The sequence below is a fragment of the Toxotes jaculatrix genome, chromosome 17 (genome assembly GCF_017976425.1).
Source record: "Toxotes jaculatrix isolate fToxJac2 chromosome 17, fToxJac2.pri, whole genome shotgun sequence".
NCBI classification, from domain to species: Eukaryota; Metazoa; Chordata; class Actinopteri; family Toxotidae; genus Toxotes; species Toxotes jaculatrix.
Window position 1 is genome coordinate 9534382 of NC_054410.1, and position 13836 is coordinate 9548217.

The 13836-nt window shown below is 42.2% G+C and overlaps 1 protein-coding gene across 4 annotated transcripts in view; it reads right to left on the minus strand.

Annotated features, from left to right (window-relative positions):
• luzp1 (leucine zipper protein 1) overlaps positions 1-13836 on the minus strand; it is a 56512-nt gene that overhangs the window by 37770 nt on the left and 4906 nt on the right. For all 4 annotated transcript variants that reach the window (XM_041060413.1, XM_041060412.1, XM_041060411.1 and 1 more), the window contains exon 2: positions 759-817. The gene's annotated coding sequence lies outside the window, so the exon portion shown is untranslated. The remainder of the gene's footprint in view (positions 1-758; positions 818-13836) is intronic.

The window sequence follows — 13836 nt, forward strand, 5'->3', positions numbered from 1 at the left end:
GTGTGAATGTTTATGTGGATGAGTTCACTGATCTATATGTTACACAACATACACAGTACAGTATATACGTATGTGTGCCACTCCTGAGTGACTTCAGGCTACGGGGAAGGAAGTGTGGCGCCGGTGTTTGTGCCCAACAGGAAACAGACTCACAAAGAGCAGAGGAAGGGCGGAAGAGGCGAGGAGGAGAAGGAAGATGGGGGGGGGGGGGGGTGTTGCTGTGAATCCATATGGTCTGACTGGCTGACCTGATACATGTAAACACACTTGCATATAAACAGCTATATTAAGGCATCTCTAGGTGCAGCTATAACGATGAATGCTAAAATCATAAATGTCACTATAGGAATAAGGACACCAAGAAAACGACTGTTAAAGGGATATTATGATATTTTATACAATAGGCTTCTTTTCTTTCTTTCTACAGGTTACATGAGAACATCAATATCATGGTCACTTCTGTGTGCTCACTGCAGACCATGAGCTAGGAGGCAACTGGCTTAGCTTAGCATTGTGCTGAGGTGTTTCCTGGAAGCATATGTGGACAGCTCACCTGGCTATCTGCACAGTAGAAAAAGGCCCCCCAAAAATTGTTGTTTTCTGTCGGTTTCTTAAGAGAAAAACAGCCGGCTTTATTTTCATTTAATTTAATGACTTTGCAGACTTTCACTGACCTGCAGACATCCTGGTTATGTGGAGAAACAGAAAGGAGCACAAATAAATCAACATTATCCAAAGAACAAGAAAGAATAACTTACATTTTAGATATATCCTTATATCTGCGGCACATTAAGCTCCTCTCCGCAGAGTCTCCATCCTGTGGTTAAAGCACACGAGCAGGGCATGAGGTTAGTGAAAATGGACTTGCTGGTCATCATAATATCAAGACACACACACAAACACACACACACACTCATGCCATCTTTCACCATTATTATGTTTGGCAGTTGGCAAGGCCCAGAGCCTGCGGCCAAGCTGACAATGTAGTCACTGTAGGGGAGATCGTTCACAGTCAAGCTAACGGGCTAAGAATGAGCTAACTGCTCAGATATGGGACGCATTCGGAGGCTTTGCAGTAGACTCATGCATGAGCAGACAAGCAGCGTGTTTGGCCACGACAACAGAAGGCCCTATTCAGTTCTCGAGGGAGGCACTGGTATACACACAAACACACACGCACCATTATCATAATCATCATCATCCTAGAAGCTCTCATCTTCAAAACATGTGCATGGTTAACACACACACACACACACACTCACACACACACACACACACACACACACACACACACAACCCAGACTTGGAGCATTCCACTACAGTAGCATTCCATATGTTTGGTTAAGCACAGAGAATCCAGATTTAAGACTGGAGTCTGGAGTGAATTTAAAGGATGAGAGAGGGAAGTGGAGGGAGGGGGAGAGCTGAACAAGAGGAGGGGGGCTTAGAGAGAAGGGGAACATTCCTGAGAACGATAAGCAGCAGCGGGATGCTCCGGTACAGAACTGCGCATTAGGAATCATTAGACAATAGAAAATACACTCAAGAATGAACTGTCAGCTTAACCTGTACTCCAACAAGTCCTCCACAATGGAAGGCATCCATGACAACTGAGCAAACTCCATGCAGCTAATGATTACTTTCATTATCAGTGAATCTACTGGTCATTTAGTCAATGGATCAATTCATTGTTTGACCTATAAAATGTCAGAAAATAGCGGAAAATGCAGCTAAGGCATCAAATTTCCATGACAGGCAAATCTGCCTAAAAATGAATTTAAAGATGAATGGATTAATAAAGTTTCCATTTCATAGTCATCTGTAAACAGAGAGATTTCCCTGTTGACTAAATTTAAACTACGTGAGGATGTATATAGAAGTGATGTGCTCACAGACACTTCGATCATGTAAGTAGCCGCTGATGGACACAGAACATCAGTCTTTTAGTTGCTCCTGCCACTCTCGACTCCTCTCTGTGTCATTCTTTTTTGTTCCCACACATCTTTTCTTCACAGGAAGGAGACACCCCTGCTGCTCTGCGCTCAGCTGCATCATGTTAGATTCATGAAGGCAGCGGCCTAACATCAACACACAGGTTTTGCTGAATCATCTGACATTCTCACGCTACACAAAAAACGATTCTACACTGCACAGAACCAAATGTGTTATTCTGCTGAGTATAAAAACAGCTTTCTGTGTGCTTTGCAATCAATAAATATTCACTTGAATCAAAAATATGTGATTTTACAAATGAGATTCAACACATTCTTAGCAATCCAGAAGACGCCAAATCTCCTAGTGACCAGAGACCACATGTTTGTCTGTGTTTGTATGTGTTGTTGGGTTGTGTGTGTACGTGTATGCGTGTGTGTGTGTGTGTTAAGGGGGGTGGGGGTCGGAGCTATTCATTCAGACAGTTAGCCAACCCGTAACCAAACAAAAGTGAAAACAGCTGTCTCCTTCTCATCCCTCGCTCCCGCTCGTTTCCCCTCACGCACACAGAATGCCAGGTCGCGGAGGATCCACCACGTTACTCAGCAGAATCAGAATACTCTGAAACAGTCTGAACAACCAGTCCTCAGCTCAGTTGGAACTTTCTTTCTCCCTCTACAGCAAGTGTCATTTGTAGCACACTGAACATTTGTGTCAATGACACATACACTCATGTGTATTTTTGAATACAAAACTTCATGTAGGACCGGTGAAGGCAACAGAATTTTGTTGAATGGTAACATCATTATCAAGAACATATCATCAGAATATGATTCCACTTAAAAAATATTGATAATGTGTACCGATATATAATATTGATTTGTTTCTTTAAGATGTTGAATTTGAACTTTTGAACACCTTTGTACTTTGATACATTTAGTTATATAACGGCAATTATTCTTTTCAAAACTACAATTTAATTTAGGGCAACATCATTATACTCAAAACAAAATATACTCACCAATAATAATTTCAAACAGATTAAAGTTCAATGAACTGGTTTTTTGAAAAAGGCAACTAAGAGCATTTTTGATTTTAAACCAAATTAGTTCCAGGGTTTTTCCAACTGAGTCTTTAGGATTTTTTTCCCTGAATCATCTAATTTAGTTGCTCTGACATAATATAGAGCTCAAGAGGAGATATCCCATAATGTGTCAGTTTCATTTTAACTGCAATGTCACTCGTGCCATTTCCCTTTCACAACAAACAGATTAGCATGTTATTCATTGCCCTAAAAGAGGAACCTCACTGTCCATGTACAATCTGTGCCAGTATGTGATGTGATTATCGTTAAGCATTGTGCACTTAGTGTCCTGGTCCACAATCTAGTCAGTTTCTTAATATTACAAAAACCACACAATGTCCTTACAAACACTGATGTGTCAAACAGTGGCTAGCCTAACTTTTCATTCAGAGTAAACATTTTATCGTGTATTGTTTATCTTTGAGCACGCCTTCACCAGTGCAATGGAGGAATGGAGGAGAAACTCAGCTGGTTCACAGCAAAATGGATGTATTCAAACGTAGCACGCAGGGAAAGAAAATGAGTATCAAAACAAAAGGACAGAGGAACCACGGTGAGTAAAACAAGAGAGGAAACGAGGGAGAACGAAAGAAGGGGGAAGACAGGGCTTGTGTTCAATTTCCTCCGCTGGAGAACATTTCAAGGCCTGAAACTCCATCCTGGGTTCCACTGGCCAGGCGGGCCTCGTTTGCATGGGAGCCCATTTCCTGTGAGTGATTAGCAGAAGGGAGAGTGTGTGTATGTGTGTGTGCACACTGGGGGCTGCAGTTCAGAGAGGTCTGGGGTTGTTTTGTCTGCTTGGGGAGGAAAGGAATGCCCAAATCAAACACAGTGAACAGGATGCCTAGAGAGAGAGAGAGTTAAAGGAGGACAAGGAAAAGAGAGGAGCAGAAAGAACAAGCAGACACACAGAGAGGAGAAAGACGGGGAGAGACAGGAAACAGAGATCCAGAGAGTAGCAGACAGAAGGAGCTAACAAAAGAAAGCTGGAGGGAACACCAGCGGAGCGGCAAGGTGGAGTAAGAATGTCACATGGATAACCATCCACCTCTTTAACTTTACCATGAACCTGCAGAACCTGTCCTAATATCTAATGACTTACAGTCCCGCAGCCCTCCCTGTTCCACAAATAACTGCTGGGGCTTTCACACACTTCTGCTGACTATGTAGACAGATTAGTGCTGACTATTATTCATTTATACCACAACAGTAATGTGACAACTAGAAATGTCATGGAACACTGTTCAGTCAATACAGAAACCTTCTGGCATGTGAACTAGGCAAAATGTGAAGAGTCTTTGATAGGTCAAGCCCTCTATGTAAGGATGACAACCAAATGGGTTTCCATTATGGATCAAAATATGCTGATAGATGTAAAACACCTTAACAAATAATAAAATAAACTCACCCAAAGGTGATCCCAGTAATTTGAAAGTTTAGTTTTGCCAAAGAGCAGAGTCAGCTACACAGTAGCTGCCAAAAAGCTTGTAGGGATTTAGTGTCTTGCTCAAGGACACTTTAGCAAAGTCAGCATTTGCTGGCCAGACCTGAAATATCTCATCAACTATAGGATGGATTGCCATGAAATTTAGTACAGACATTCATGGCCCCTAGAGGATGGATCTCACTGACTTTGGTTATCCCCTGACTTTTCCTTTCGCAACACAATGAGGGAGACAATTTCAGATTATAGAGAAAAGTCTCATCAATTATTTTCTGGGTTGTTACTACATTTGGTGTCAGACATTCGTGTCCCTTCACTTTTCATTGAGTGCCATCATTAGGTCAAAATTCCAATTTTTCCAGTACTTTGGTTTGTGACCATCAGCCTCATCTGTACATTGCATTTAACACTATTAGCAAATGCTAGCATACAACAATTAAGATGGTCAACATGGTAAACACATCTGCTTAACATCAGTATGTTAACATTGTCATTACGTTAACATGCTAACTTGTGCATTTAGCTCAAATGACCACTGCACTTAAGTGGAGCCTCATGTTTGCATGGCTTTAGACTCCTGGTCTTGTTCATCACACACTGTAGTAATTTTACTGGCTAATTTCAGTGAAGTGTCAATAAAACAAAAACAAGATTAAAAAAACAACAACAAATAACCAAAATTCCTGGTCAAAAATTGAATAATATGAACATGGTTGTGTTGTGGGGATTCAGAATGGCAGTACCTTGGTATTTCTAAAGTCCTGCTGCAGCCCTGTACACACAGCACAAAACTTTAAAATGACAAGAAAAAACACTCTGCTGGGTGTAGGCCTACTGTACCTCTCTCATTTCCCAGCAGTTTCAAAGTTCAGTTTCCAAACACTTCCTTGTGCTGTGTGTGTGAGCTGGACCCTGCCCATGCAGAAGTGAGCCATTCCTTGACTGGCAGAGCAGAATTGATAGGCCGCTATTGTTTCCTTTTAAGGTCAATTGTGTCTCAAATGCTTGGCATGGCTGGGAGTACAGATGCAGCTGGCTGGCAGGAAAGATAAAACACTAATTTAACTGCATTCCTCGGTGCAAGTCCACACCTAGAGAGAGAAAGTGGAAGGGAGGAAGAGAAGGAGATGGAATGAGAGAGAGAGAGAGAGAGAGAGAGAGAGAGAGAGAGAGAGAGAGAGAGAGAGAGAGAGAGAGAGAGAGAGAGAGAGAGAGAGAGGGTGAGAGCATTTAAGACAAGCAGGGAGAGAGACCAAGTGGGTGGGCGAGAGTTGCTCTTTGCCACGGGTATGGAGCTCTGCTGTACCCTTGTTTGACCAGACAGTCAAAACACACCACCACATGTGGTAGGCCTGTTTGTCAAGGACACAAGAAGACGGCATACACATGCATACAGTATATACATACATGCCTACCCACATAGAGGCCTAAACTTTTCACAGGGTGACAGCTCATACTAGGTCATTCATTCCATGGCCACAAGTTCCTGTGTTTGATTCTTCAGCCAAGTTCGCCTGAGCAGCATACTGCAGCCACTCATTGTAAGTTACCCTGAATAAAGGCATGAGCTAAATGTCTAAAATGCAATGTTTTATGCATTCTGCTCCTGAGGGAAGGAGAAGGGTGGGTGGAGGGGGGGATGGCCAGACCGGCTTAGCTTCACAAATAAACCCAGACGTAGGGAGAAAGAGAGGGAGCCGGCTGAAGGTTGGATCATAAAATATGCCTGGTATTCCACAATGTTCCACAGTGCACAAATGAGCCACTCAGGGGACTTGGGAGTGTTATGGGATTCTTGTGAGGCTCCTGTGTCTTAAGGTATCCACATGCACTCACATATACACACACAAACACAACCTAACTGTGGGTGAGCCAGACATTCAATGTTTTACCAGACAGAAGGGCGTTATCAATCTGTGGCTGAGAAAGCACAGAATGAATAAATAAAGAATTACCTTCTTTACTATAAATTCTAACCAAAATTGGACTAAAGGGTGTCTTTTGTAAACAAGCACCAAAGGTTATCCAATTGTTAGTTGGCTGTTAGCCACAGTGGCACACAGACGCGAAGAGGAAAGAGGTAAAAGGCAGATAAAGGGACCACCAAAGGTGGACCGATAACTTGCTCACTGTCTGAGTCACTGTTTGTCTACTTCAGTCTAAGCAAATAGGAGAGTATGTGTGTGAGTTGATGTTTAGGTTAATACAAAGTGTGACTCAGACCATTTTAAACTCAGCCGTGATGCTTAGACAATTAGTCAGACGACTGATTAGTCAATCAACCGAAAATTACTATTTTAATAATCAGTTAATTAAAGTGATTTATCGAGCAAACACTCCAGGTCCACTGTCTTGTTTCAGTTTCTTAAATGTGAATTTGTTGCTTTTCTCTTTCATACCATACTGCTGCTGCTGCTGCTACTACTACATAAAACTTGGACATAAAAGGGCTTCATGTCTCTTAAAGCAGAGTCTGCACTTTAGCCAGTCTATTTTTATGGCCTCGCCATGGCTCGCATTGTGCTGCTTCACTTCCCCTGGTTGGGAAAGCTAGCATGAGAAGGAGCTCCAAAAGCAGTGTTGGCATGAAGGGGAAAACCAGCCAACCCAGCCCTCAGCTGGCCTTTACAAAAGGCAGCAGTGCAGAGATCTCCTAAAAAATAACCAAAGCAGAGAGAAGAGGGGGCGGGGGTGGGTGGGGGGTTTACTGAGGAGGGGAAAGAGGCTGAAAATAGCCTAGCAGTCGGGGTCTGCATGCATCAGCACCACAATGATGAAAGCCCCTAAAACCAGACTTGCGAATACATGGATGGATGGACGAACGGAGGGAGGGATGTCTGTGGGAGAAGAAAAACATCTTACCAGTTTAGTTTTAAATGAAAGTGAACGAAAACAAAGGACAAACAGAAAAGACAGATCTTGCCATGAAAACATGGGAAAGTCAAACAAAGGTTATGCATACTAAAGCTGTGTAAAGATGATTAAAGTTTGTTACATTTCCCAAACTACTGCAAACAAAACAAGAAAGTTAATAGGGAGAAAGAGAGCACAGAAGACAAAACAATGATGAGGATGAGAGAAACAGAAGAGGGGGAAGTGAGAAATCACCAGGTTGCTATGGCGTCCCAACATTCCTCTCCCCGAGAACATGTATATTTTCTGATCACAAGAAAAATAATCTGCAGGAGGAATTTTATTTTGAGAGCCGCCCCGCAGATCCAAGGCTTAGAGCAGGACAGACAGGGGTGTGTGGGTGAGTTTTTCTGTGTGTGTGTGTGTGTATAACATTCATACAGTCAAGGTATAAGAGCAAAGACTACCTATGCCAGGCAGATCATTTGCAAAGGAAGGGCACATGAGCATCCAAATGTGGACTGTTCAAGTCACACATGATCGACTGAACAAACACCCGCACCCACACACACAGCGAGCACATGGCCACACTGCACGTCAACAAAGTGGCACAGTAAGAAGGATGAGACTGGGAGATTGACATTCACAAGAACTGCCCCAGGCCTGAAAAACCCTGGTAACTTACAGTCAGTGTGTGAGATGATGCTCAAATACCTCCCCCTTTTTTATTCTCTCCCTTCTCCTTCTCTCTCAATGAACACAACAGATAAATCACAACTCCTGATCAGTATAAAAGTCATGTTTTACAGGTAGCCTGCTGCTTCTTGCTCCATCCCTCCCTCCCTCCCTCTCAGCATTTTACACTCAACTATTTTTCACTTGGCTTTCCTCTCTCCCTCTCCCTCTCTCACTCACCCACTCATGACTCCAGAGCACAGCCTTGCTGTTTGAGAAATCTGATACACAAACATAGCCGGTATGGAACAAGTTATAGGGTGACAGATTGGGACTGAGCAACATATTTATCTCTATTTATCCAAACAATATTCATAAATATTTTAAATAGGATTGTGAAGTATTTAGAGGAGGACAAAAGATGTAAAACACACCAAAATAAGGGACAGGGAACTACTAATCAGATAATCACATCACGAAATACATTAAATATGCCACATTTTTTAGTTTTATGGGGGATTATGTGCAAGAGTAGGTACCCAGGCATGGGAAACTCGACACAGAAACCACTGCACCACCTTGTCAAACTCGTTATAAGTACAAATAAGTGACAAATTAAAGGAAAAAACAGCATAAAGTGTAAGGTCTAATATTCAACAGCGCAACAGTCTGTTTGAAGTAGCTATCCTTGTGATTGAACTGAGGGTGCTCTAAAACGTTGCTATCAGCTTGACCTATGGCATGCCCTATTGACCTATCAGCAAGCTAAGCTAGTCATGTTATGTTGTTTGCTACGATAATGGAGGACACTGGTGAGCAAAGCCGTCCTAAGCAGACAATCGCAACACCAAAGCATCTGAGAAGCAGTGTGTGGAAGTATTTTGTTGTACACAGTTAGCAACTGACAAAGATAAGGCTGTGTTTTGACTTTGTACAAAGCAGCTGTCTTACACTACAACAACAAATCGGTGGACTAACCTGCTAGGTTGCCACCAAAGTGAGGCAGAGGAGGAACCACAGACAAGCGGAGCAACATCAAGTGCACAACCTCATCTGATAGTGAATTACAGGCATTTCAAATTCACTCAAACTTGATTTTTGGAAAAAGAAAATGACAGCCCTACTAAGTGTGGTTCTGGGCCATCACAAGAAACCAACTTCAGTGGGTACTGGCATGGATTCATGAAGTCTCTGAAGATCTACTGGAGGAACAAACATTAATTCATTCAAAAGATTTTCCCCAATTTGGTATTTGGATGTTGGTGATGGGGAGTTCTGTTTGACACATTGGTTCAATTGTTCATTTGGGTTGAGATCTAGCGATCCACATCAATTTCACACTCATTAAACCATTCCTTCTGTGGGCGCCTGCATTTGTTATGCTCTCATCTGTTCAACTTTTTTCCTTTTATCTGTCACATTTCTGTAGTTTTCGGTTAGAAGTGGTTCCCCAATCCACATTTTCCTACTAGGATTAAAACATAAGCGACATCAGACACATCAAAGCTCAAGACAAGACAGCACGCACGTTTGAAGTCGTCTCTCTGGGCCTCACCCAGAAAAAGCGGCACCAGAGTGATGTGTCAATGTCAGGACAATAAACTTCCAACAAAAAGAACGATTTGATATTCAACCTTCATCTCTCTCTTTTGAGTTTAGTTTGGGTCAGTGTGTGATCGGATCAGAATTCACTATTTTCAACCTAAAAAAAAAATCTATTTGATTATTTGAGACAAAGATTTAAGTAAGACCCGTCAAATATGCATTTGTAACCTCTGCTCCAAATGGGCCCTCAACAGTGACTGACCTCAAGCTGAACCTGACCTCTGCTGAGCCCTGGACTGGTACTGCCACACTGAGCTCCTGCCAACAACTGGCACATCAGTCAGTAGCCATCTGACTGCAAATAACTATGACTAAAACATCATAAATTCTAGGGGAGAGAACTGTAACTACAATGCCACAGAAGAGAGGTTGAAAGAGACATATTACAGCTTTCAGCATATAAACACTCATTAAATTGTAGTGATGGTACCCAAAACACACAAACCCTGCTGCTGGGTGAAGGACTTTGGTTCAACATTTAGCCTTTTAAGGGTATTACTGAGGTTACAGACTTTGTGGGGAGGTTAGACATCTGTAGGTGGCATGAGGTGGTATTTTAGTATCTTTTAACCACCTGTGTTAGCGGCTTTTTTAGATTTGGCTTCATCAAAGCGAGGTATGTGTAGTCTGCGCCATGTTCCACCACCAGCATCACAAGACTGATAGGAAATAGAGCGTGGTGTTCACCTTTCCTCCACCTCCCTTGATCATTGTCTGTCTGGCTGCTCAGCCAGATCTCTAGGAAGAAGCATGCATCTTGAACCAGACTGGAATGGCTCCTGAAATATGCCAAATATGCCCCTGACCCCCCTTAATGGAGACGTAGGCCTGCTTGCTAGACCACTCTCCGTCCCTTCTAGTCCCCCAACCCACAGCATTCCTGCACTGTACACAGCACCGAACACACGCATACTTATAATCACAGATGACCCACTCACATACAAAACGTTAAGAACATTAATAACACAAGTTTCCACCCAGCTGACCCAGACATGCCTTTTAAGGGTAAGCGGTTCAGATTTCTCTTTTCATTAACTTCCAAAAATACTCCTGGACCAGGCAGGAGAAGGAGGAGTGACAGGAAAAGGGGGTGGGGTGGGGGGACTCTTCTTTAGCAAGGCAAAAAGAGTGAGAGAGTGAGTGAGACAAGATAACAATCGGAAGGAGAGAGGGGAAATATTGGCCCTTTGAGGAGGAGAACACCTAAAAAAATAAAAGTGTGGCTGAGGAATTTACAAGAAATGTCTTAACTTTAGCTCTCCCCTTTAAAAATGTCTCAGTCCCTTTCTCCCCTCCCTCTCTCCTTCTCTCTGCCTTGCTGTGCCTCCTACATGCTTTTAAAGTCTGTTTCCTTTGCCCCTCTTTCCTCCTCTCTTCCAGGATCAACGAGGTAGCCATTTTTGAGAAGCCTGTACAGTGTAGGAACAAAACAGGCACACAAGGGAACTTCTGTAAAACAACTTGTTGGAAGCTGAAATGTCTAACAGAAACCCAAATTCCACACAGGAACCAGTTGGGGAAAAAAAAAAGAATCCATAAAGTGGAAACTCCTGTGTTTCAGGTCAGCCTGAAAGCATGTAAAACACAAACACAGTAGAAGAGTGACCCACATTATTAGTCAATGTGGTCCAAACTCCAGGCATGTAGGGCAGCTGTTCTGGCCAGGCTGCAGATTAAACATTAGAGGACTTATCACCTGCGGCTATCGGGTTATATCAAACACAAACACGATCTTGGCAGGAGCGTTTTGCTAAATAAACTGGCACTCAGCATGGAGGACAGAGGCTGTGAGAGAAAGAGACAGCTTGAAACAAAGATAAAAGAAGTCAGGATTCACATATGAGGACCTCAAAACACACAAAACACTACTGTGATATAGGTTATCTACAATATTTGCACCTGTGATAAGCTGCAATGAGGTTGCATCCACTAAAGATAATGATACTCTTTGCAAAAGCAAGAAAAACAGACATGAGACTTCAAAAGATGAGTCACATGAGAATCTTTGCCCTGTAAAGTCTGAAGACTAAACTAAGAGATTCACAGTTAGTTTTACCAACGTTAGCTTTCCCAAGATCAAAACTATGGAACTGAAAGCAGTGGCATAAGCTGAAAACATGTCAAACACAGATGAATCACCAATTAAAAGCCACAAATAATAAATTACTTTCTGATGTAGCATATGTCTATGTCTGTTCCTGTGTGATAAGGAAATGGTTGACCGTTGGGAAGCCAAAATGAAGACCAGATGATGACTTTTTTTTTTTTTGCCTCTTCAGTTACATGCCAAAGTTCAACAACTTTCACATGGTCAACAGCAGGGCAGCTGCCTGGTTTTAGGGGACTGCAGGGGAGTGATGGGTGTTCATAAATTAAAATTCCTTAAATGTGGCGCTAAGAGGCAGTTTTGAAGCCTGGTAAGGGTCAGCATTACAACCGAAAGATTGCCAGCATTTTATTTGTAATCAAGATACCGCTAATGCCCCAGCTTTTTAAGCACAGTTCAATACATGATGTAAAGAAGGTTTTACAGTTTTGAACATCTAAGTCAGTATACCATAGTTTACCAAGTCTAGTCTTGTGTTAATTGTGGGGACCTTCTATACACAGGTGTGTGCCTTTCTAAGCTACATCCAATCCATTCAGTTTGCCACAGCTGGACTCCACTTAAGATCTAGATAGATCTCATGGATAATTAAAGCAAACAGGATGCACCTGACCACAATCTGGAGAGCCACAGCAAACGGTCTGAGTACTTTTATAAATAAGAGATTTCAGTTTTAGATTTTTACTATATAAGAATTACAAGAATTTCTAAAAACTTGTTTTCACTTAGGCATTATAGGTTACTGAGTGTAGTGTGATGGGCAGAAATCTTAATTATATTGACAACACAACAAAGTGTGCAGACAGTGAAGGGGTCTGAATACTTTCCGGAGAAACTGTGTGCTGTCACACTGTCCTCTTGGCTTAGCGGACTGTGGCTTCCAGGGGTATTTACAATCATAACTGGGAAAGTACAATTATAGCTCTCCAATGAGCTGTGAGGATTTCTTCATAATTACAAATGAGAGGCAATGTCCATCTGCCAGTACGCTGACTGGTTAGCTGGCCTGTCACACATATGAGAACACAAGGAAACAGGACTGTGTCATTCTGACTGCAGCGGGGAGCAGAAGTGTGAGTAAAGTTTCGGTAAATGTTTCAAAGACGCATCCTTCCTCAAACTTGATGACTCTTTACTGTCAGGCTCTCAGAGGAAGAGCTGTGATTTGTACAGTACAAATTATTAACCAACGAGTTTGGTTCTGACCAGACAAGTGTACAAGGTTAATTATTTTACAACAGCCTAATTTGCTTTTTAAAAAAAGTTCCCCATTCATTTCATAACCACCAGTTCATGTAACATGTTTGATAACCACCCAGCAACTCAATACAATCTTTTGCAGGTCAGTAAATACCAGAGATGTCAGTTCAGCTGAATGGTTAAATAGGAGTCAGAGTTACACAATCTTGCAATGCTGTTGTACATTTTAACACCAATTACATAATACAAGATACTAAATTCAGCCATAGAGGGTGTGAGGTGGATAAAAAACTTAATGTGAATAATTGTGATTTGTTTAAATCAAAGAAAATGAATGCTGATTTTCTGAAGGAATGATCTTTTAATCGCTAATTTGAATTTTGGTCACAGATTACACGCAGCAAATTAAAAATATAGAAAGAAAAAACAGTTTAAACACTAAGGAATAATGCAGTAGTTCACTTACAAAAATGTAAACAACCTTATTAGAATTGAAAGCAGGTGAAGTGATTATCTCACCCAGCTGACATCTTTTTCCACTTTTAAGCATGAATTCCTTGTTTTCATGGATATCTGCTGCAGGGCACTGGACGCAATACTGTCACATGTATCTGCAGACTTCTCCATGACTAAACTGTTGTTTCACAGTCACCTGCAGCAGAGCAGAGTGGCGAGGCCTCAATGAGTGACCACGCCACCACAGGACAGAGAGCCCACCAGAGCAGCTGGTAATGAGAAGGCTGTTTGGCACGCTTCGCGGGACTAACGAGGGGGATTCATTCACACTCGCACACACGCAGAAGAGTTTGTATGAACAGCATCCATTCTTGCTTTGACGTGGAATTCTTAAAGAGTGAGAGCACATATCTGTCACTGTGTGTGTCGGCGTATGTGTTAATGAGAGCCTTAGCGAGGCGTGTGAACACTTGGAGTTGA